We start from the raw sequence: 25055 nt of genomic DNA, 5'->3' as shown, positions 1-25055 counted from the left end.
GGCTATTTCTTCTAAGCAATTCTAAACCCAAGATCTCACCCAAGAAGTGATACTGTTACCTCTATGATGTTTGGGGAAACCTTGTCTAATTGTCTAGCTATACACATAATGTTTTGGATTCTGATTTTAAAATGAACATTATGATCAACCCAATAAATAGTAATATCAATTCAAGGCAGTGTGTGCAGTGGTGATGAATTCTAGGGAGCAGGATTTGTTGAGGAAGATTTGCATACTAGGAGAGCATACAGAGGAGAAAGCAGTCTTCTTAGAATAGAAAAAAGAAAACAAGAAGCCAAAGCAGAAAGAAAAAAAAGGTATCTGTGTTTTATGTGCACACACATGTGCATATTCTATAAGTATATGAAATAATTTGCAAAAATAACTAAAAATAAAATGTACACTATTAACACAAAGATATGTGTTCATAGTTAACTTAAGAATTTCTTGAACATTCCTTATCAGGGAACTGGAAAAGCAAAGAGAAACAACAATTATTTTAGCAGTTACATAACTGTCTTTCATTGTCTATTCGTATCTCGTTATTTGGCCTGCCTACAGAATTAGTTATGAGTCCAATTCCAGTGATCTCATTGTGTTAATTGACCACATCATATTTAATTGTTTACAAGCACACATTTATATTATTTACCTAAAGCTGATCTGAAAAAGGTCTTAAATCTATTTAACTGGAGCTGGTAGGAGTGAGAGTACTCCTAACTAATCATAAGCTTAGTGATGCACAGAAGAAATATTCTGGATTTTGACCATGCATATTAGCTATTAGGTATATTCCAGTCAGCCCTCTGTATCTGCAGGTTCTGAATCCACATACTGTACATCCTCAGATTCAACCAATTGCAGATCGAAAATATTCAGGAAAAAAATTCCAGAAAGTTCCAGAAAACAAAACTTGAATTTGCCATGCCAGCAACTACTTACATAGCATTTACATTGTATTTACAACTATTTACATAGCATTTACATTGTGTTAGGTATTATAAGTAATCCAGAGATAATTTAAAGTATACAAGAGGATGTGCATAGGTTATATATGTGAATACTATGCCATTTTATATAAGGGACTTGAGTACTGTCAGATTTTAGTATCTGTGGGGTCCTGGTAACAATCCCTCTACCCATACCAAGGGATGGCTGTATTTCAGTGTCATTTTGGAGATTATTTTTTCATCTCAAAAAATAATAGGTATCAAATGTCATTTATTAAATCATTCTGATTTAATGAGCTCATCTTTCCATCTCCCAATAAACTCTTTGCTTAAACCAGTTCAAATATTAGAACCTTTTCTTAGAAAAAAAAGATCATCACTTAAGATTGAAATTATATAACTAAACCAGGGATTCATTTCAGTGTTTAGCATACCTCCTCACTTCTAATAAATTCTTCCTAATATCTAACTCAGTTCTTTCCCAAAATGTCCTCTACAAGCAATGTGATACTAAATCATCTTCCTCAGTCTGGATTTTTCATCCCTGTAATGCTTGCTTTGAATCTAACATTCTTTTCCCATTCTCCCAGGCCTCCAGGTTTCCTCTAGGCCAGTATTTCTATTAAGAAATTAGTTTCCTCTTTTACTGACAGCAGCATTTCAGTTGCCAGGATTGTTTCTTTTGAACAGAAGACCCAAAGGGTGCTTCCCTCATTTTAGCCCCAATGTTTCTATGATTCAACCCCCAAATAATTTTTTCAGAATTCCTTCAGAAATGAAACACTCATTAAAAACAAAAAGAAACAAAAAAGAGCTATTTCAAAAAGAGGGCTAAGCTGCAAAAAAATGGTAAACAGAGACTTTGCTAGGAGTCCAGTGGTTAAGACTCCAGGCTTCCTCTAAAGGGGGCACGGGTTCAATCCCTGGTCAGTGAACTAAGATCCCACGTGCAGTGCAGTGTGGCCAAAAGATATCAATAAATAAATAGAGCGTGAATTATTTTCTTCCCTGGATGCTATTTTGAATGGAGACAGGAAGATGAGCTAAATGACCTCTTGATGATCCCCCAGCCCTGTGATTTTGTGATCATCTTAGCTTCCGGCACTTCATCTTCTCTGAACACTAAAATCTAATCTGCCCTAAAACATGGGAGTGTTTAACAGATGAAAACCTTTTACTGGAACAAAGAGTCTGCCTGTTTCCTTGGAAGTAATTTCCTTAATAATTGCTTACATTTATATTCAAGGCAGCCCATACTGAATCATTAAACCCAAAGAAAGTCATAAAATAAAAATTAGCAGACATACTATATAATGATATGCAATTTATTTCTTGACTTTTCCCTTTGTTTCTCTGCATGAGAAACATTTATTCCTATAAATGGTTAAAGGATTCATGAACTCTACTCGGCTAAACCTAAAAATCATCCTTGACACAACAGCAATGGTTTCAGTTTAAACAAGAGAGCTTTGTGAACATCAGTGGGCATTTTACTTCCATGACTACCTTCTGAGCAGCGTTGCCACAGAGCAAATTACATCTGACAAGGCTGTTTGGTGAAGATTAGCAGCAGTTAGATTAAGCGGTCCTTGAGCCTGCCATTTAATCCACCACTAGTGGTTTTTGCGCACTAAGCCAATGATGCTACTTGGAAGCACAACAATTAGGTTATTAGTTCTTGTTACTTTGTAAGCAGCTATTTTTGAACCAGTAGAAAACTTTGAAAATAATTCCTACCGATGAATAGTTAAAAACAGACCTCTTCCAATATCAGATGGATGACCTGGTTGACTCTAGATTCAGATTCCACTGTTATTATTACATGATTACGACTAACAATGATTATGGTAAGACCATTCCATTAAGTACCAGAGCTGAGCTTCCTGTGCATTATAGCAGTTTCCCACTAGCTATCTATTTTACACACGGTAATGTATATATGTCAATCCTAATCTCCCAGTAATAAAATAGCGTAAATATGCTATGGGAAGTTAAGGAGGAGACATCAAAATTCGACTCTGGTGGGACTCGAAACCACAACCTTTGAATAACCACACCCCGGCAAGAATTCCAATGCACTATCCATTGTGCCACAGAGTGAACTAAAATGGACTGGAATGGGTGAACTTAACTCAGATGACCATTATATCTACTACTGTGGGCAGGAATCCCTTAGAAGAAATGGAGTAGCCATCATAGTCAACAAAACAGTCTGAAATGCAGTACTTGGATGCAATCGAAAAACAACAGATTTATCTCTGTTCGTTTCCAAGGCAAACCATTCAATATCACCATAATCCAAGTCTGTGCCCTGACCAGTAACGCTGAAGAAGCTGAAGTTGAACAGTTGATGAAGACCTACAAGACCTTTTAGAACTAACACCCAAAAAAGACGTGCTTTTCATTATAGGGGACTGGAATGCAAAAGTAGGAAGTCAAGAAATACCTGGAGTAACAGGCAAATTTGGCCTTGGAGTACAGAATGAAGTAGGGCAAAGGTTCATAGAGTTTTGCCAAGAGAATGCACTGGTCATAGCAAACACCCTCTTCCAACAACACAAGAGAAGACTCTACACATGGACATCACCAGATGGCCAACACCAAAATCATATTGATTATATTCTTTGCAGCCAAAGATGGAGAAGCTCTATACAGTCAGCAAAAATAAGACTGGGAGCAGACTGTGGCTCAGATCATGAACTCCTTATTGCCAAATTCAGACTTAAACTGAAGAAAGTAGGGGAAACCACTAGACCATTCAGGTATGACCTAAATCAAATCCCTTATGATTAAGTAGAAGTGAGAAATAGATAAAAGGGACTAGATCTGATAGACAGAGTGCCTGATGAACTATGGACAGAGGTTCGTGGTTCGTGACATTGCACAGGAGACAGGGATCAAGACCATCCCCAAGAAAAAGAAATGTAAAATCAAAATGGCTGTCTGAGGAGGCCTTACAAATAGCTGTGAAAAGAAGAGAAGCAAAAAGCAAAGGAGAAAAGGAAAGATATACCCATTTGAATGCAGAGTTCCAAAAAATAGCAAGGAGAGATAAGAAAGCCCTCCTCACTGATCAGTGAAAAGAAATAGAGGAAAACAATAGAATGGGAAAGACTAGAGATCTCTTCAAGAAAACTAGAGATATCAAGGGAACATTTCAAGCAAAGATGGGCTCAATAAAGAACAGAAATGTTATGGACCTAACAGAAGCAGAAGATATTAAGAAGTGGTGGCAAGAATACACGGAAGAACTGTACAAAAAAGCTCTTCACAACCCAGATAATCACAATGGTGTGATCACTCACTTAGAGCCAGACACCCTGGAATGTGAAGACAAGTGGGCCTTAGGAAGCCTCACTACAAACAAAGCTAGCGGAGGTGATGGAATTCCAGTTGAGCTATTTCAAATCCTAAAATGATGATGCTGTGAAAGTATGCTACACTCGATATGCCAGCAAATTTGGAAAACTCAGCAGTGGCCACAGGACTGGAAAAGGTCAGTTTTCATTCCAATCCCAAAGAAAGGCAATGCCAAAGGATGCTCAGACTGCCACACAATTGCACTCATCTCACACGCTAGTAAAGTAATGCTCAAAATTCTCCAAGTCAGGCTTCAGAAATACGTGAACTGTGAACTTCCAGATATTCAAGCTGGTTTTAGAAAAGGCAGAGGAACCAGAGATCAAATTGCCAACATCCACTGGATTGTTGAAAAAGCAAGAGAGTTCCAGAAAAACATCTATTTCTGCCTTATTGACTATGCCAAAGCCTTTGAATATGTGGATCACAAAAAACTGTGGAAAATTCTGAAAGAAATGGGAGTACCAGACCACCTGACTTGCCTCTTGAGAAATCTGTATGCAGGTCAGGAAGCAACAGTTAGAACTCGACATGGAACAACAGACTAGTTCCAAATAGGGAAAGGAGTAGGTCAAGGCTGTATATTGTCACCCTGATTATTTAACTTATATGCAGAGTACATCATGAGAAATGCTGGGCTGGAAGAAGCACAAGCTGGAAGCAAGATTGCCGGGAGAAGTGTCAATAACCTCAGATATGCAGATGACACCACCCTTATGGCAGAAAGTGAAGAAGAACTAAAGAGCCTCTTGATGAAAGTGAAAGAAGAGAGTGAAAAAGCTGGCTTAAAGCTCAACATTCAGAAAACTAAGATCATGGCATCCGATCCCATCACTTCAGGGTAAATAGATGGGGAAACAGTGGAAACAGTTGCAAACCTTATTTGGGGAGGCCCCTAAATCACTGCAGATGATGACTGCAGCCATGAAATTAAAAGACATTCACTCCTTGGGAGAAAAGTTATGACCAACCTGGACAGCATATTAAAAAGCAGAGACATTACTTTGCCAACAAAGATCAGTCTAGTTAAGGCTATGGTTTTTCCAGTGGTCATGTATGGATATGAGAGTTGGACTATAAAGAAAGGTGAGCACTGAAGAACTGATGCTTTTGAACTGTGGTGTTGGAGAAGACTCTTGAAAGTCCCTTGGACTGCAAGGAAATCCAACCAGTTCATCCTAAAGGAAATCAGTCCTGAGTGTTCATTGGAAGGACTGATACTGAAGCTGAAACTCCAATACTTTGGCCACCTGATGTGAAGAGCTGACTCATTTGAAAAGACCCTGATGCTGGGAAAGATTGAAGGCAGGAGGAGAAGGGGATGACAGAGGATGAGATAGTTGGATGGCATCACCAATTCAGTGAACATGAGTTTGAGTAGACTCCAGGAGTTGGTGATGGACAGGTAGGCCTAGTGTGTTGTGGTCCATGGGGTCACAAAGAGTCAGACACAACTGAGCAACTGAACTAATCTGAAGCTACAGGAATATATTTACAGCACAGGGGGAATTATACTCATTATGTTGTAATAATCTGTAATGGAGTATAATCTGCAAAGATGCTGAATCAGTACGCTGTACACTTGAAACTAATATTGTACATTAACTATACTTCAATTGAAAAAGAGAGCAAAGGACATAAAAGACTGTTCTGTAAAAACTAGCTACCCTGAGCTAATCTCTGACCGGGCTTTACAATATTTTCATTGACTCATCACAACAGTTCTTTGAAGTTTTACCAAAATAAAAAGTTCCTCATATATTCTGGGAATTATTTTTTTTGGGTATTGACTTTGTGTGTCCATGAATATTTTTACAATGAGTTATTCAGCACTTGACTGATTATTTTTTGTTGTTGCTTGGTCCAACTGCAGTTTGGATGATACAGAATGAACAGAGGAAACCACAGCATTAATCTTGAACTGTAAAAGCCCTATTTGTATTGTGACACAAATGTAAATGTAAAGCAAGCAGAAAATAAAATGCTAAGTAAGGTCTTTTCTGAGCCTAGTATTGTTAGAAAATTTTTAACTCGTTGTTTGGTAGCTTTTCTATTGTGTGTGCTATTGGTGCAAAAAGAATTATACTAGGGTCAAAAATGATTAAAAACTTGACAGTAAATTACTTTTATCAAAATTTTACTAGTTTCTAGGGTAAATGTGCAGCACTAAACTTAATTACCAAGATCCATGAACTATAGAATTAATATTCAATATGGGTCTGAATTGTATTGATTAGCATATATTTTATACAATGCACTAAAAGAAAAATATGTTACCATTAATATTCTTTGTCTGTTGAATAAATTCTTATCTTGTGGATGGAATAGTGGGTTTATATACCTAAAGAGGATAGCATTTGGTTGTGTCAAGTACAAGTTGTGTTTACCACTCACATCAACTAAACCCCACTGTACCTGAAACTAGGAAGCATCTTCTATGCAATGAGCATGACTGGACCAACAAAACCTATGAATTTTTTATTATAGCACTAAGATAAAGATTGTTATTATCTATAAGAGGCAAAGGATCACTGATCACAATGACATTCTGCTAAATGACAGACCACAATCCATAGCCTTGAGTGATCCCTCTGCCAGATAACACCTTGAAACCACACTGAGATGTAGTTTCCAGGCGGTGGTTTTACCTAGTTGGCCTTAGACGTATCAATCAAGCACTTGAATCAGTTTGCCAATTCCCTCCTTGCTGACATCAGAACTGAGATGGCTAAAAATGTTTAAAGTCCTGTAGCCTACTCTCCAGGGCTTTCACCTTGGGATGGCAGGAGGGCTTATAAGGTCTCTATTACTCCATTTCCACAGTCCCTAAGAATACAGCTGAAAAGTGACCCAAACAAGCTGCATTAACGTGATTGTATAATAAATGGTTAGTAAACAGCTCTAGCACTAAAGACTCCCGAGGCTAAGGGGGACCTTAAAGGTCATGAATGACTGTTTTACAGTCTTCTGATGACTCAAGTGACATTCAAAAACCACTGATGATAGGAATCTCTTGGCCTCCCAGCTTCAGGCAGTTCTAGTTGATACTCATCAAATTTCCCCTTACTGGTCCTAGATGTAACTGTTGGCACTAATGAAATGCTAACTTCCCCTCCAATACCCTGACAAGCTCCTTTCTAATGCTTCCTCATTCTCTTGGGTTTCCTTCCTTTAATGTCCTAGTCACTGCACACGTTCCAGTTTTGTTTTTTGTTTTATTTTGAGAAACAAAACTTAGAGTCCTTGGACAGCAAGGAGAATAAACCAGTCAATCTTAAGGGAAATCAACCCTGAATATGCGTTGGAAGGACTGATGCTGAAACTCCAGTATTTTGTTCATCTTATGTGAACAGCTGACTCACTGGAAAAAAAATCCCTAATGCTGGGAAAGACTGAGGGCAGGATAAAAGGGCATCAGAGAATGAGATGGCTGGATGGCATGACTGATGCAATGGACATGAACTTGGGCAAACTTCGGGAGACGGTGAGGGACAGAGAGGCCTGGAGTGCTGCAGTCCATGGGGTTGCAAAGAGTTGGGCATGACTGGGAAACTGAACAACAACAACAAACATGGGGTATAATCTCATCCACACAGAATAAAACACAATTAGCAATAGCTTTATTCCAAGGACTGCCTTCCTGTTTGCTTGAATTTGCTTTTGTGGCACTTATATCTGAGTGACACTTAACATCCCTAAGTGAAATTCCTAAGTGACACTTAAAATTCCTAAGGGCTTCCCTGGTGGCTTAGACAGTAAAGAATCCACCTAGAATGCAGGAGACCCGGGTTCAATCCCTGGGTCAGGAAGATCCACTGGAGAAGGGAATGGCTACCTACTCCAGTAGTCTTGCCTGGAGAATTCCATGGACAGAGGAGCCTGGCAGGCTGTGACCATGGGGTCACAGAGAGTCAGACATGACTGAAGTCGCACACACACACATGGCCCTCACATATCTAAGCCAAGCCATAGGTACCCCATCCTGTATCTGCATTGTTGGGTTTTTGCCTTTCTGTTCTGGCCCCCTATAGTGGACATCACATTTATTTCCATTAATGTTACCTCATTAAATTTGTTCCATCCCACCAACTTGAAACTTTTTTTTCCCACTTGGAATGAGGAGTATATTCTGTCATCTTACTTATTAAGTGAAAGCTTAACTCATGTCATTGGCAAATCTGACATGCATAGTTTGTATTTGCTAAACACACACACACTCAGTCATGTCTGACTCTGTGACCCATGCACTGTAGCCCACCAGGCTCCTCTGTCCATGGGATTCTCCAGGCAAGAACACTGGAGTGAGTAGCTATTCCCTTCTCCAAGGGATCTTCCCGACCCAGGGATCCAACCCGGGTCTCCTGCACTGCAGGTGAATTCTTTACCATCTCAGCCACCAAGGAAGCCTCAAATTTGCAGTAATTCCTGGTCTTTTTTTAAGTGTTGACCATACTGGGACCAGGCACCTCACCGTTAGACCGTCCTCCCAGACAGACACTGATCATTCACTCCTATCCTCTGCATGGGGCTATTCAACAGATTTCCAACATCCTTGACTTCTAGCTCCTATCTCCTCGTCTTAGCCACAAGGAAGCTGTGTGATGTGTTGGCAAATATCCTGTCAAAAATCCAGATATGCTTAATTACCCCAGTTGGTTAGTCCAATCACCCTTCCACAGGAAGAAAGGATGTACATCTACATGATCTGTTCCTTGGTGAAGCTTCTGGAATGCAGCTGGGAGCCTCACCGTAACTGATTTTAGGTTCACTGATAACCACCTACCTCCCCCTTTTGAACATCAGGTCTACATGTGCTGGTCTTGTGCTGTGTCTACCTCTCCTGCTTCCCTCAGTACCTTAAAGACAGACAGCAGTGGTTTAGCAGATTTCATCTGCAGCAAGGATATCGGTTTACTCAGTGTCCCTAGAACCTACTACAGTAACTAGAACTTCAGAGGCATCCTATTTTTAAGAAACTAAACACTCGAAATTTGGTGTTTTGGTTGTTATATTCATGCTTTAAAACTCTGAAATAAGAATTTTATACATATATATGTATATGTCTGAAGATAAATTCATTTTACACTGCGTTAGAATCTTGAATTGACCAAAACAACACTCCTACATCCAACCACATGCCACACCTACTGAACACCCTTCTGAGTTCCTTCTTGTGGCTGTTGATGGTATTTTCTGGGTTTCCAGAAAGATGATTTCTGGAAATTCATCTAGAGACATAATGGGGCACTAGTTTTCCTGCTGGGACTCAGATGGAGCCAAATTTGAATTGTTTGGTGGGAAGGAGGGAGAGCAAAAGTGTGAGGGCATGAAAACTCCTGAGAGGAAGGTCAAGTCGGGATCTGGAGGAGGAGAAGGGGAGAGAGGTCTCCAGCTCAGTCCCTTGAGGCTCCCCCTTCTGTGCCCCCACAACTGGAGTCCCTCTGTTCCCTCCTTTTTCCCTCTAAGGCCAAATTCTCTTAGAAACTGGCCCCTCTTCTAGCATAATCTAACCTGCACCTCTCCCTTCATCAGCTGCTTTAGGGAAATTTAAGCCAGAAGGACAAGAGAATTTCAGGAGAAACAGCTTCTAAAGACAAAGCAGTAGATGATGACAGCCAAATCTCACATTTCAATAAAACCCTGGCCGCTGAGATAATTTGAAAGCATTATAGGAATGCCAACATTATTTCTTTGCCCCAAGATTACCATCATTTCTAAGGGATGAAAAAAAAAGTGGGACAAAGTTCCCACCAGTGAGAACACTTGAAGGCATCTAGAATATATTCTCTTACATTCTCTTTTCTCATCTTTTCTTCTCTCTTAGCAACACTAGTCTATCATTTCCATTTCAAAGTCACAGACAAAGAAAACAGAAATCTTACAAGTCTGTTCTCTTTCTTATCTATCCACGTTACCATCCCCTCTAAACTGCAGGCTCATCTTTTACTGGAACATTGTGTTCCTTAAACTTAAAAAGCAGACGAAGAAAAACATGTGTATCCTGAGTTTTTTTAATTGACCTCGGATCATTTGGGGGTTTTCTTTTCTATCTGTTACTCCCTTGCCTGCAGGACTCATCACCTGAATTTTCCCCAGTCCAATTCTTAGCATTCCAGCCTCCCATCACTAGTTGTTCCCTTCTCAGAGGACTGACTTCCTTAATCAGTACATCTGAAGCTATGACACCACATTGCTCCCTCTCCTCCTACCATGCTTTATTTTTCTTAAAAGCCTGACTGCAGCCTAGAATTAAAGACATGCTTTATTTGTGTTCTGTCTGTCTCCCCTACTAGAATATCAGCCCCCTAAGAACAAGGATGTGCTTTTGTCCACATCTGTGTCCCAGGGCCCGGAGCACTGCTGCTATATGCAAGTTTCTCAGTAAACAGATGCTTAATGAACAAAGCAATAAATGGGTTATTTAAAGTAGAGATGCAGAGACACTGGAAAAGAATGTCAGATAAAAACCACATCAGAATGATGTGCAACTGTATATGGTAGAAACTGCTTGTTTTAAAGTGACTTTTGCTTTATTTTTTAGATATATAATCGGAACTTCTCTGTTTACCTGAAAATCACATCATAGACAAGTTAAAAATGTGGAAAGGTAACATTTTAAAGAAATTATTTATAATCCTAATACCATAAAAACTGACATTAAGAGCTTTGGGGTTTGTTTAGAATTTTTGCAAGGTTTTCAACCTTTTCAAGATGTTTTCCCTTTGAAATTTTTATGCTATAGAGTTCTTCTAATCTGTTCCCTGAACTTTTAAAAATCTGTTTTCATAAATTTGCCCTACTTCTCTGATTTTTTTCAGAATTTCTATCCCCATCAGTTTTGAAAACTCTTATTTCTATTGTTCTTTAAGATTCCTATTATTTCCGCATGCCCAGCCAGCTCTTCCTATGAGTTAGAACTTGATTTTTTTTTTTTAAATATCAACTCCCCCATTCATTTCCTCAAATCTTTGGGCAATGAAATTACCAAGAAAGTACATCAATGACCTATTTGATGTCCTGAGTTTAGCTGAAAATGAATTCCAGGACAGTTGGTTAGAGACCACCATCAATACATATTTCATAAAACACTTGTTTCATTTAGTCTTAAAACATTATTCTACCATTGTGGATATACTGTAAGAATTAAGGTAATGGAAAAATACTGAAAAGAGACTTCCTAATAAATCTATATTCATTCATTCAACAATTACTGAGGACCTATTATGTACCAAACACTGTTTGAAGCACCTGAGATACCAAAATGCAAGCAGAGAATATACTACTTAGGAAAAGCACACCAACTCATTCAAATATTTACTGAACAGCTACAGTGTGTAGTCACTACGCTAGGCATATAAGCAGGGAAAAATCATAATATCAGTGATCAGACACACTTGGGTTTAAATCTCAATTACATTCTAGCTTATAAACTGCTGAAAAATTTACCCAGAAACTGGGAACAAAAACACACACTTAAAGGACTACTATTAGGCTTAAGAAATTAAATCACCCAAGATACTGATGATACAAAGATGAGCAAAATAAATTCCCTTTTCTCTAGATACTTGAAGTCTAGTAGATAATATACATAAAACATAAGCATCTTGATATTTTTTATTTGTTGAATAAAGTCAAATCTAATACAGGACAAAATGTGTTCCTGTCATACAGTTCTTTTCTACAGAATGGTAAGTTTCTTTATACACCTCCTAAGATAGTGTCTTTTGAGTAATAAAATACTCAACAAATGTTAAATGGATGAACAAATAGATGTTTTTATAAGTGACTCTTCCACAGTATCATCCAAAAGTCATGAAATTTTCTCTTAAGAATATTCACTTCCAAAAACCTCATTTAGTATTGTTTAAATTCTCCTTTAAGAGCTAGAAATGAAAGTATATTACTTTCTGCTCATCAAGTAGGATTACAAAAGATACTATACCTAATTTTTCAAGTTTTATATTGAGACGGTTGAAGGACCCAGGGGTACTTTAAGTTATATCTCCCATGTGAAAATCACAAGTTGATTTTTGGTCTTCAAATCAGTGAAGCTTCTTTTGTCTAGAAATAAGGAACAATTTGGCAACTTTGGAAATGTCTGCATATTTTCCTCCATACACGCTGACTTTGTGAAAAAAGACAGGAGGAGCCGGGGTTGCAGGTTTCTGGAGCACCGAAAGCTAAAAGTATAAACAATGACTAACATGTTAGTCATAATAAGCAGCTGTTCCTTAACAGGACAAGAAATAACAGGTTTAAAATTCCACAGGAACATCAGTATAGACAAAATAAAGAACTTTTTATCAGCCAAGAGGGACTTTAAATTGGGTGACCCTAGAAGAGCATGTGATGTAAAGATTTGGGGGTGATTATACAGCTATCCTTGAAGTAATTTTAATTAGCTTTTCATTAAGCTTTCCTTAATAAAAGTTAGGCAGACAAAATGATTTTCCAAGGTCTTTAATTTCTAGCAGGTTTGAGACTTTGCTTATTTTCCACGTGTCCCCTAGAGGGCAGCGGTGGCCCAAAACACAGGAAAGGATTTTCTCACCCTCTGGTGATAACCTCCACTCCAGTCTTAATCATCTTTTACTGATCTACCTGCTGTATGCAAGCTGACAGTGGCATGTTTATTTCCGAGTACCTAACTAGTAAAATCATTAAATACTACAAAAGGACACTGCATGAAGTATACTTTTACAGAGACTGAAAGTACATTATATGAAGATTGTATTTTATGTTTGTGTGTATTAGTTCACACATACATACACACACACACCCTAGTTGGTCCTTTTTATGCATTTTTCATGCATTTTTGGAGTAGAGAAGGGCATGAGACAGTTGGAGGAAAAATAAGATGAGCCAAGGCAAAGAAATCAAAGTTTTTTTGTTTCGGTTGGCTTGCAACAATCCAGAGTTATTACTGAATGCCTATTCATCCATCCATTCATTCATTCAGGAGTCACCTATTAGGTGCTACATTTGGCGATGTGTGGAACAAAGAAACTCCTACAGGGAGCTTATAATTACGAAAGTGATGCTCAATCACATTATTCAGAGAAGGACGACACAGGAGTATACCCAGCTAGCAACAATGTGCCATAAGAATCGGCTTCTCTGACACATGGTATGGATTTCTTTTGAAGGCCCATGCAGTAGAAAACCTGGCCTGGTCCAACAGAGCCCATAACTTTCTATTTAAAAGGTGATGACCAACCACAGGAAGCCACCTAAATGGGAAAGGAGAGCCTGAGTGTGCATTTTTTCTAATGCTGAGGTTTTCTTTCTTAGTTAATGCTGCTTGTTTATATATTTTATTCTGCTCATAGACATTTTTATGCAAAGGGTGCAGCTTTCAAAAGAGCCTTTTTGCAAGGTTGCCCTAAAAGCCTCTTATCATGCTTGTGAATTTATCTTCTGGAAGATAAAAATATTTTTTTAATTGTATTCAGATTATTTGCTGATTAAACCTCTTTATTCACTTTCATTTTATAAAATTGGGAGCAAGATGCAAAACCTCAAGTGTGTGAAGAAAAAGATTAACAATGCCAGAATTGTAATTCAGTAAATATTTGCTGAGCCATTTGGGTCTTTTTGTATGGAGCAGTGGGTAACAAAAACGGCCTACCTGTATGCCGGTGAGTGGCTGAGGACATTCCTGCCATAACTTTGGGTCAAGCCAAACAGTGTGGTTTACGTGGTTGCTTGTTTACGGGTTTACGTGGTTGCTTGTTTACGCAGGCTGCTTTGGCTAGAAACTACATGTATTTGCAATACTTCCTGGGGAACTTCAACCATCACATCTGTATCCATGGTCTGCACCACAATCAAAGACCTTGAGACATTAGAAAATAGACTTCCAGTCCTAACGATATGGCTGACGGTCTAACTAGCCATTTATGATGGTCCAATCCTAGATTAGGAATGATGTATTTGTTTAAATACACAGAAACTGGTGGGCAGTTTAAGTGATACTGCCCTGCAGAGGTCACAGAACAGAATCATAGCTTTGTCAGCGTACAGGTTATGTTCAGGATGCCAGGACCAACCCAGGAAGGGGACAAAATTGTTACAAATGGACCAGAAACCATAGTGCTTTTAAAATTATTTCTATTTGGCCATAATGAACCAAGCCAACTGTTATTTCCAGGGCTACAGAGAACAATATTAAATCTGTATCAAAGGACAAATAAGCATCTAAGTACTTGTCAAGTGGAAAGCTTCCTTAGAACAAAACAGAAAATTAGGATTGCAAAAGACCTAGACATTTACACTAGACATTTTATGAGGGGAAAAAATACACCATATAATTTGCTTCTTCCTGAGGATGTGGAAATTTCCCCTGAAGGGTAAAAAACAATGTTTGTAGGAAGAGTACGTTTAAAAGCCAGTTTGGCCTCCTGACTTTATTTTGCATTTGTGGATTGAGACAAGCCTATGAAATTATGAAATGGCTGCTGTTAAATGTTAATCATTCTTCTATCCCCCACCATTTCTGTGTTCTTATATTTAAAAGGAAAATATAACCATTGCGCATATTTTGATACATTATCTGTTGTAAAAAAGTGCCTCTTTTTCTGTTGAGAAGGGTTATTTTGAAGGTCAGAGATAGACAGGTGATTTTAACATCAGTTCCAACAAGAGCTCCAGAGATCACTAACTGCATACAATTCATCAGCAGATGTTTTCAACCACGTGGCTCATTTTGAAAGTTTCTACTCAGGACAGTCCTAGCATTGGGTCTCAGGTAGAGAAAAAATGGCCACCTCCTTTAAAAATATAAACAACCATTACATTTAATAGCACTGTAATAGCATATAGAATAACCTGTCTGACTTAGAATTTATAGCTTTATTAAAAGCACTTCTGGGGGTTATGAACTGGGAGATTGCGCTTGACATATATACACCACTGATACATCTAAAATAGATAGCTAATAAGACTCCTACATAGCTCAGGGAACTCTACTCCGTGCTCTGTGGTGACCTAAATGGGAAGGAAATCCCCATAAAAAGAGGGGGTATATGTATACATACAGCTGATTTACTTTGCTGTACAGTAAAAAACTGTCATAATATTATAAAGCAACTATATTCCAATAAAGATTTATTTAAAAATACAGACTCCACCATCTGGCTCTCACCACTGTGGCCATGATGAAGACCGCATCTTCCCAAGGCGGTAATAATAATTTCAAAGGTATTAGAGATGGAGAGTTGGGGGTAGCTAAGCTTCCAGCACTTCCCAGGAGGCCACGGAACATGCAGTCCCACTATAGTCACTGCAAGTTCTTCATGACTTGGGCTGAAATTGCCCGTAAGTAAGAAAGTGTCTGATGGATGGTGGGGACATGGTCCAAAATAGTAACATCATTTAAAGCTCTCTCATGAATATTTCCAGTTTGAATATTTGGTCTAACTAAATAGTTCAAACTCAGAGATTCTATGAATTCTATGAAAGATTCTATGAATGTGACTTTCGGAAAAAAGCAGTCCTTTATTTGATACAGTATGTTATGTTACAAATGCAGATCATTAAATTTCCTGTTCTGTAAGCAGGGTACTTTGTTCCTCTGAACAGCTTATTTACAGCCAGCGAAAGTCACATGCCTGACTGTAGACATCAGACTCTGTTTGGATTACTTAGATAAACATACTATTTGATTAAATTCAGCACCATAATCAATAGAGGGTTCTGGTATCTCATTAATTACATTCTATGGAAACTGTATGGACGCATCATTTAATTAGATTTCTCACTTAGTACTTATCGGAGTATAGGAAATGTCATCATAGATTTTTTTACACATGGTAATGAAATCACTGGTACATAACCACGATTAAATCATGAAAGAGTATCTACCCTTCTGTTCTCCTTCCTGCTAAAATTACCCAAGCTTTTTACAGTACCCTACCTGTGATGGGGCATGCAGAATTCCAAAGCTTTCCACAACATTTACCAATCTCCATGTCAGAAAAAAATTAGTATTTCCAGTCTGTTAGTCATTACGGCATTTTAGAACCTAATAGCTAATTCTTAGAACATGAACAACATCTATCTTTATTTTGTGTTCAATATGTACAGTGAATGTATTCAGTGTTCCACTTACATGGTCTTATTTAATATTCAGAGAAACACATTGAGGTTTCTGTCCATTATACAGATGGAGAAAGTGAGGCACAGGTCACACAGGTGGTAAGGATGAGCTAGGACTGAAATCCAGATCTGACTCATACTGAGACCCATCAAGTCTAATCCACTTATTTCACAGATGCAGAAACCACAAGCCCAGAGGGGCAATCTGTCTTTCCAAAGGGCACACAGCTGGATAGTGGCAGACAAAACTAGGATTCAGGTTTCTACCTGTTACCTTTATTGCCAGGAGCCATCAATATAGGCCTGAGCTACTCAGCTTTTGATTTTGTTTCATTCCTGTTGTAGCACAGAGCAGCCAGGTTCAGACGTGTAAGCAATATTCATTAGCACTGCTACTTGTGATGTGTAGAGCAATCACATTTTTAATGGACTCTGTCTAAGTCCTTTCTAGTCTACATAGCTGTTAAAGAGGTCTGGAGTTAATTTATTGCTCACTTAGAGTCAGCATTTGGCACAGTTCCTCCAGTGGTAGAGCTGGATGTCTGTGGATTTTGCTTTCTCCTGGAAACTTTCTCCTGGAAACCCCTAGAAACTTTTCCTAGAGAATGTCATACCATAGTGCCCTGTTCCAGGACTGGGAACCCTGCTTCACAAAGGGCCTTCAACTCTGAACAGCACAGATCTGGCCAGGTCTTTTCCTTGCTTTAAATACCCAGAAGAAATTTCGATCACGAAAGTGTGTTAAATTTTATCATTTGTCTTATCTGCATCTATTAGATATGGTTTGCTATTCTACTAATGTAGGTTACATTATTGAGTTTTTAAATAGTAAACCAACCTTGCATTCCTGATCATTTGGTCTTGATGTATCATCCTTTGTTAAGTTGCTGGATTTGCTAATACTTTGTTCAGGATATATGGGTTTATGCTCATGACATCCTTGTCACATTTTGTCATATTATGCTGGCCCGACCTTGGTCCAAGTGGTGGTCACATAGGTATTTACATACATTAAAATTCATTGAACTTAGGATGTTAAGACTTCTTGCTGTGTGCAAATTATACTTCATTTAAGTACAATTTTTAAAAATTGTTGAGATGGCCTTACCTTGTCCTCAAGCCATGCTGATGAGAATTGCCTTCAAGCCTTCTAACTGCTTGGACAGGCAGGTAACCTTTGTTACCCCACCTTGCACCATGGCCGCATAAGACTGCGCTTAGTTACTCTAAACTATCATATTCCTTAACACTGTCAGAACTTTGCTAACATTCTTTCCTAAGCACAGAAGGACTCCTCCAGACTGCTTTTTCTCTACCCGGGAGAATTCCTTTCATCTTTCAATGCTTAACACAAATGCCATTCCTTGTAGGACACTTGCTGGAAAATTCTGACCCCTCCACAGCCACTGAAAGATGAGTTGATCCCTTCTCTGTCCTGCTATTGTGCTAGGCACGCAAAGTTCTAACACACAAAACCAATCCTGTGTGTGAGTGTTTGTCTCTTCCATCAGGCTAAGTGCTTTTCTGAGTCTCTTTCTCATCTTTGGGTACCTAGGGCCTAACAGTCAACAGGAATACTTGGCAAAAGCTGAAGGAATGAATGCTTCCTTCAATACAAAGTTGGGGAACATGGTAAAGTAGTTACCATTTTACAAAACCAACAATCAAATGAATGTACATCCCCTCCAAAACAATTTTGGGAGAAATGGAAAAGATCTGGTATAATTATGTCAATGTATTGTTACATTGGAGAAGGAAATGGCAACCCACTCCAGTATTCTTGCCTGGAGAATCCCATGGACGGAGGAGCCTGGTGGGCTACAGTCCATGGGGTCACAAAGAGTCAGACACGACTGAGCGACTTTTTTTTTATTATTATTGTTACATTAAAAGTTAATTCAATGGAATTTCCCTGGTAGTCAGTATATAAGACTCCCTTCTTCCACTGAAGGGGGCCCAGGGTTCAGTTCATGGCAGGGACCCCTGGTAGGGAAGCTAAGATCTCAGATGCCATGCAGCATGGTCCCCCATAAAATTTAACTCAAAACTTGGAGGCTTAAAACAACTATCTCACTTATTTGCTCCTAGTGCTGCAGCTTAGGCAGGGCTCTGTGGAGACCCCTGCATGTTTGGGGCATTGTTCAGCTGGTGATGGAGAATCTACTTCCAAGATGGCTTCATTCACCTGGTTGGCCATATGCTGCTGGCTATCAGCTGAGAGCTTAGCTGAGGCTGTCTTCAGGACCCAGATATTTATCCATGGGAACTCTCCACATGGCTAGGTTAGGCTTCTTTTAAGAATGCCAGTCCCAGTATAGTCCAACTTCGTACTTTGTAAGTACTTTCCTTCTAAGGACACAAGCAGAAGCTGCCGAGGTTTTTTAAGACTTGGGCCTAGAACTGGTAAAGCTTCTCTTCAACCACATTCTATTGGCTAATACAGGTCACAAGGCCAGCCTCTTCCAAGAGGGACCTTCCCTGGCAGAAATAGAGAAGTGTGGTTCATTGGGGACCACCAAATTAACATGCTACCACAGTGAAGATGTTACCACATTAATTTAAAAAAATGAAGTCACTTTTATTATAAATTCCTACTCTTCCCTGTTGATGGTTGATCTTGAGTTTTTTGGTTTTTTTTTTTTTTAATTTAGAAGTTTGTATCTACACAACCTTTTAATCCAGTTGTGCTTACTCATCAAATAAAATAAATTTAGCTCCTCTGACCTATGCAACATCAAGTTCCCAAACCCTTTTAAAGCTAAAACCTGTTGGGTTTCTTTTGCAATAGACTAGCTCAGAAACTTTGATTTCTGAAGGAAATCAGAGTTTAAAATTGTATACTGGACAAATCGTCAGAAAATTTACAGTCATTTCAGTGTTCTTTCTAACACACAGTGCTTAAAACTCAAATGTTTGCAGCTTCAATTTTATGCTTATAAAAATGGTATCAAGTCAAGTTCCCTGTGATTTCTTCATTTAGAAGTGCTTGACTTTCCCACCTCCCTAAATTTGGCATTAGCCTTCTTGTGCTTTTAACCACATGTTCTGAGGACCCAATTACTGACTTTTTAATCTGATTAATGGTGGGGTCTATGTCTGTCCTGGCAGAGAAAATACACCCACAAGTGATGTCTGCTTACAGGAAGTCCTTCTCCTTTGCAGCAGTATTATATAGTGGTTATGAATTTGGATTTGAATTTAGACTTAGAAATGTAATCCTTGAACTCCCCTTTCTAAGGATATGATCTTACACAAATGACTTAACTCTCTATTCCTCAGCTTTCCCATTTGTACGATGGAGAGGACAACAGTATCTCACAGGGTTGCCATGAAGATGATATGATGTGATAAAGCTTCTAAAGCACTGAGCAGAATGTGTCAGGCATGGAGTTATTTTGTCAAATTGTTGTTATTATTATTACCAGTGGAAAAGTTGTTAAGAATACTCTTTCAGGTTTCCAGAAATAGATTACAAAGTGTGTGATTATTCTAAAATCTTGGGTTCCCTCCCCACACCACGTTACATATTCTGTGGACCTGCCTTTTTAGTATTCTCACTATCAATTAGCCTTTAATTCAGGTTAGTTTTTAGAATGGGAGAAAGGGGGAATGTGAGTTGACTCCTAAGGCTTAGTGGTGCTTACACCACTGCACCTAATTGCTTGGGAGCAGTTGTAGTCACTCCGAAGAGGATTATCAGCCTATTAACAGATGAGGTCCAACTGAAAATTTGTGGACTCCCACAATAGTTATTTCAGTGTGTTAATTGATCAAAATTAATGGCTAAAAATGGCTATGAATTTAATAACATGTTTAAACAAAAACAGTTTAATTCATCAACTATGATAGTTCATATTAATTTTCAAAATAGTCACATTCCTTTGCAAACAACCAACAAGCTTACTGTATACATGGGTTTCTGTTTTCTTTGCAGTCAAACACTGGACCCTTTTGAGTATCTGTCACTAACAAGTTATAGATGACAAATTTAGATGAAGAGAATGCTTACTAACACTGGGTCAGCTGCCACCAAGCTACATTAACTAATTACAGTGTTTTATAATCAGCATTGCTGGTATATACCAAACTGGCATTTTAAATGAATGCATTTGTGCTGTGTAATGATAGTTGGCAATTATCTGTGGTTTGGAGTAACCCAGGACAGTTACTCCTTGAATAATTTACCACAATGACCCACATGTCCACCCAATCAGGAAGAAGCCTCCGTGCTGTTTGCAATGACTGACCCGTGCAGTACACTGTTGTGGTTTTATTAACTGTGATGTTCACAAGTATGTTCAAGAATACTGTGGACTGTTGATAGTATTCTAGGACCACAAAGAAGAGATCCTGGTTAAATAATCACAGGCAGCTCAACAGAGAGTATTTCCCTCTGAGATAGGCACAACTAACTTTCACCTATAAATGGCCTGGGAAGTCTTGCAATAAGAAAAATAACTTCTCTTAAGAAGAAGATAAAATATAAAGTATTTCTCCAACTTACTTTAACATTTATAAAGAAAGGACTATTTAACTTTTTAATAGAGTTTCATTCAGGGTTGGTCCCACAGAATAAACTTTGGAAAATGCTACTTGACATGTTTATCTCCTCCTATTTATCTGTAAATTCACAACTGGATAATTCAAACAATGCTTCTGTCAGTTTTCCTTCAATTTAATTTTGCTCCCCTCTCCTCACCCTTTCTGATCCACTAAATTGCCAGATTTAGCAAATGAAAATACAGGATACCCAGTTACATGTGAATTTCAGACAATAAATACTTTTAAAATATGCCCTAAATTGCATGGGACAGGTGAATGTAACTGAGTGTCCTATATTTTATCTAGCAACCCTGACCCCCAAGCCAAATGAGAGCCATTAGTAACTAATGAAACTGTCAGTTTAATTTAGTGATAAGTAAATGGAAAGAATTTATTCAATGTTTGTTGAATATGTTTTTTTTTTAATCTTTCATAGTAAAAGAAGTGTAAAGTGCTTTTTGAGGTCACTAGGTCTTTGGTCTTTTTGTAATAATTTCAACATGCAAAGTGTATTCACTCTGGACTGCCATGAACTTTGGTACTCCAGGCTGAGGCTTTCAATTCAGAGATAAGGAAACTGGGCCCTGAGAGAAGTGACTTGACTTGCCCAAGGAAATTCTCCCATAAGGAGTTGTTAACAGCCAGTCTTGAGTCCTCATTACCTAACTCTCAAGCCAGGGGTCTGAACTCCCAACCAGGTTGTCTTCTCTGTTGAACACTTTAGTTGATAGGACCGGAAAATACCAATTCAAAAAAAAAAGCAAAAATGGTGATGAACAGGTTAATAAGTGTTCTAAATAACAGAGTTAGCTAAGTTTACCATTTTAACTGATAAACTCAAAATAAAACTGAATACATCAAAATACATTCAAAGCTGAAATTATACTGAACATAAATTTTTATCATTCAGAAGGCACTCGAGTATCTCTCAATATCTCAGCCCTCCATTTTTTGTATAATATGCAAGAGTCCAAATATAAATAAAATCTTCAGGCATCTTTCAGGTGCCTAAGTGTTTCTATTTGTACACTATTGTTCCGGGTATATATGCTTTTTTTCCCATCCATTTGCCACCTAAAATGTATTACTAGGGAGAAACATCAAACCTAGCAATAATCAAACAATACAAAACTCATGCTAATAAGAGCAACAGTTGTGATGAGTTCATTTCTATAGAAAGCAGAACTATTTACATGCACAGATGGTATATCATCTTTACTATTAAAAAGAAGTATTACTTGGACTGATGTATTAAAACATGATGCACCATGCCCAACACATAGCGGTTGCTACCTAAATATTAACTATTATAAGCACAGATTAAAGAGTCAGGTGGTCATCCCTAGAGAGTGTCATACTGAGTGTGCTAAGTCAGACAGAAAAGGAGAAATATCATATGACATCCCTTATATGTGGAATCTAAAAAGAAATGATACAAATAAACTTATAAAACAGAGACTAACAGACTTAGAAAATGAACTTACGGTTGCCAGGGGAAGGGACAGTTAGGGACTTTGGGAAGGCCATGTACACACTGCTATATTTACAATGGATAACAAACAAAGACCTAGTGTATAGCAGATGGAACTCTGCTCAATGTTATATGCCAGCCTGAATGGAAAGGGAGTTTGGGGAGAATGGATACATATACATGTATGGCTGAGTCCCTTGGCTGTTCACCAGAAACTGGAACAACATTGTTAATTGGCTATGCCCCAATACAAAATGCTTTTGGTGTTAAAAAAAAAAAAAAGAAAAAAAAATGTGGTCATGGGTTCAACCAGAATTTATCATACGAAGGGAAGTAAGTCAGGGGAAAAAAAGACAAATACCATATGATATCACTTATATGTGGAATCTAAAATATGACACAAATGAATCTATCTATTAAACAGAAATAGATTCAGGGACATACAGAACAGACTAAGGGTTGCCAAGGGGGAGAGAGGTGAGAGAGCAATGGAATAGGAGGCCGGGGTTAGCAGATGTTAACTATTACATATAGAATGAAGAACAACAAGGTCCTACTGAATAGCACAGGGAACTATATTCAATATTGTGTGATAAACCATAATGGAAAAAGAGTATGAAAAATAATGTAAATGTACATGTGTGTATAATTGCCTTACTTTGCTGAACAGCAATAATTGACATCATAATTCAACTATGTTCCATTAAAAATAAATTTAAGGAAGTAATTATCAATGTCTCAGAAAACAAGCCAGGTGGTTATCACAGTACTTATTACTATTATTCATCCACACTGCTGCTGCTGCTAAGTCACTTCAGTCATACCTTACTTATTATACTTTACTCTTTACAAAACAGTTGTATGGTCTCAAAGTGCCCTTTTGTGAATGATCAATGTAATGTGGGCAGTGGTTACTGTGGAATAAATCAAGCCATAAAGGATAATTTTCCCTTAAAACGGAGGTTTAGTCTTAAGTCACATACATGCTTTGTAGATAGGACTAACTAGAATAAACTATAACTAAGGAAGCTTGTGAAAGTTTTATCATTTACCTTTATCATAAACCACTTACTATGGGCTTTCTCACCCACAGCGCTATTCAAGGACTGTGGGAACAGAGACACAACACTTTCACCAAAACTCCAGGCTCCTGTAAAGTTGATCTGGTGAAAGGAAGTGAGATTTTTGTCTCTGACCCCAGGAGTTATCAGCTCATGTTTACAAGCTAAGGGACTGGTCTCCTTCAGTGTTGATCCTGAACATCTTTAACTGCTTATATCACTCACATGTGATGCAATTAACTACTTGTTGATAAAGGTTAGTGTACCAAGTAGTAAATCATAGGTCCCATTAAATATTACATGAATATAAATATTGACCGAGCTAAGGAGAGACTGCAGTTGTGTGCATGGAGACACGTTCTTGACTTCAGAGGAAGGTGCTTTTAGATAAGGAACCATTATGAAAGTAGAGTAATGACAAGAAGAAAAAGCCTCACAATTCAGATTTCTGGGGACTGACTGGTAGGTCTCCTTCCAGGTCATTGGTGTTTCTAAAACAAAAAACTATATTCCTTTTAAAGCAGAATAAATCCATAATTTACACGGAGAAGGAAACCCACTCCAGCATTCTTGCCTGGAGAATCCCATGGACAAGAGGAGCCTGGCAGGCTATAGCCCATGGGGTCGCAAGAGTTGGACACGACTCAGCGAATAAACCACCACCACCACCACCCATAATTTCAGTGTACTTATACACTAAATTTCAAAGTATTTACTTTCATGTGGTCAGAAGGTCAGGGTTCGCATTCTGGGTTAAAATTCAGGTTCCTCATCTGCTAACAGAGAGCAAGTCACCCTCTAATAAACTTCACTTGTTTCCCTCATAGCTTAGTTGGTAAAGAATCTGCTTGCAATGCAGGAGACCCTGGTTTGATTCCTGAGTTGGGAAGATCCACTGGAGACGGGAAAGGCTACCCACTCCAGTATTCTGGCCTGGAGAATTCCATGGACTATATAGTCCTTGGGGTCACAAAGAGTCGGACACGACTGAGCGACTTTCACTTTCACTTTCCCCCACCTCTCATATTTGAGATAATAATTCTCAAAGTGTCATGAAGATTAAATGGCATATATATTAGAGATGCTCAGTAAGGAGAAAAATGTGACAGGAACATAGGCAGAATTCTGAAATGGGTTTTGTGTGTGCATGTGTAGTCCATTTACTTTTCTAGTTTCTGTATGTAGTTTAGCACACTTCTATAGGAGGATGGGGTGGGGAGGAAATGCAGAAATTACAAGTCACTGGCAAAGCAAAAAAACTCAAATCTCAAAAATTTTCTGCCTTATGGAGAAAAGTCGGTGGAGGCTATTCTGTATAATACTTACAGTCAGCCTTGGGGGCTGAGTTATGGGAATGATACAGTTCCTATATGACTGATCTTTGAACTCCCAAATGCAAGGATGCCCTGTGCTGCATAGGATTTTTAAATGGCTTCAGGATGAGTCATTTTACACTTACCAGTGTGTGGAGTTTCACATTTTACAAGACATTTTCCACAGATATTATTTCATTTAGTCTCAACAACTCTTTAGAAAGTTATTATTCTCATCCTCATTTTACACATGGAAATTTGA

The 25055-nt window shown here is 38.4% G+C and overlaps 1 protein-coding gene across 3 annotated transcripts in view; it reads left to right on the top strand.

Moving 5' to 3' along the window:
• Positions 1-25055, top strand: part of RHOBTB1 (Rho related BTB domain containing 1) — a 138179-nt gene that overhangs the window by 30351 nt on the left and 82773 nt on the right. Inside the window, exon 3 of one of the 3 annotated variants that reach the window (XM_070470696.1) lies at positions 23513-23736. The exons of the other annotated variants lie outside the window; for them this stretch is intronic. The gene's annotated coding sequence lies outside the window, so the exon portion shown is untranslated. The remainder of the gene's footprint in view (positions 1-23512; positions 23737-25055) is intronic. 3 annotated transcript variants of the gene reach the window in all.

This window comes from Odocoileus virginianus, chromosome 7 (assembly GCF_023699985.2).
Source record: "Odocoileus virginianus isolate 20LAN1187 ecotype Illinois chromosome 7, Ovbor_1.2, whole genome shotgun sequence".
Lineage (NCBI taxonomy): Eukaryota > Metazoa > Chordata > Mammalia > Artiodactyla > Cervidae > Odocoileus > Odocoileus virginianus.
This window is presented reverse-complemented; position numbering and strand designations above follow the sequence as displayed.